At 35.4% G+C, this 854-nt stretch overlaps 1 long non-coding RNA gene across 1 annotated transcript; it reads left to right on the top strand.

The window, feature by feature from the left end:
• The first annotated feature begins 107 nt into the window (after positions 1–107).
• On the top strand, positions 108–582 carry LOC107580007 (uncharacterized). Its single transcript, XR_001608571.1, has 3 exons — positions 108–156; positions 306–348; positions 490–582. It is a non-coding gene; the product is annotated as an uncharacterized lncRNA (long non-coding RNA).
• The last annotated feature ends 272 nt before the right edge of the window (positions 583–854 follow it).

Below are 854 nucleotides of genomic sequence, written 5' to 3'. Positions count from 1 at the left end.
GATAAGTAGCTTTTAATACAACTGTAAATATTTGCTCAGTGAGATATGAATTATTTTAGACTAAGGCTGGTAATATTCAGCACTATGTAATGTGTCAATGTTTCTTTTGCAGGTGATGCCATATTAAGAAACCTTGAGATAAAAGAAAATGCCTTGGTATGTTGCTTTATGTTTCATGTTAGACATGTACTGTCTTTTGGTTGTACAGGAAATCCATTAACGAAGCATTCATTCATTATTCTAATGCTCTGTGAAGGTGTGCTTCCTTGACTTGCTCTCTAATGTGAGTCTTATTTCTGAAACAGAGTCAACTGGACATTCCTTTCAAAGTCAGAGCGGGACACATAGGTAAGTGTTGAACTGTATGCTATATCATGGCTGTTGACTTAAATTTGGACTATTTTCGTGTTGCTTTGTAAAACCAGTCTGCACTGTCATGGCGTTAATTAGAATTAGAGCTCATTCAGTGAATATTTCTGTCTTTGTCAGGTCGTTTGGAGCTGAAGATCCCTTGGAAGAACCTGTACACTCAGTCTGTGGAGGCCACGCTGGATGAAGTTTTCCTGCTCATCGTGCCTACAGCTAGTAAGAGCTGATCCTTGATGGATATACATACAAACACTACCAGTTAAGCATTTGGTATAATTTTTTTATGTTTTTGGAACAAGTATCTTATGCTACAAAAATCCAGTGTAAACAGTAATTTTGTGAAATATTAGTACAATTTAAATTTTTTTTTGTTGTTTTTAACATATGTGACCCTGGAGCACAAAACCAGTCATAAGGGTCAATTTTTCCAAATTGAAATGTATAAACCATCTGAAAGCTGAATAAATAAGCTTTCCATTGATGTA

Source organism: Sinocyclocheilus grahami, unplaced genomic scaffold (assembly GCF_001515645.1).
Source record: "Sinocyclocheilus grahami isolate Dianchi unplaced genomic scaffold, SAMN03320097.WGS_v1.1 scaffold23132.1, whole genome shotgun sequence".
NCBI lineage: Eukaryota > Metazoa > Chordata > Actinopteri > Cypriniformes > Cyprinidae > Sinocyclocheilus > Sinocyclocheilus grahami.
Note: the sequence above shows the minus strand (reverse complement) of the source record. Positions and strands in the feature narration are given on the sequence as shown.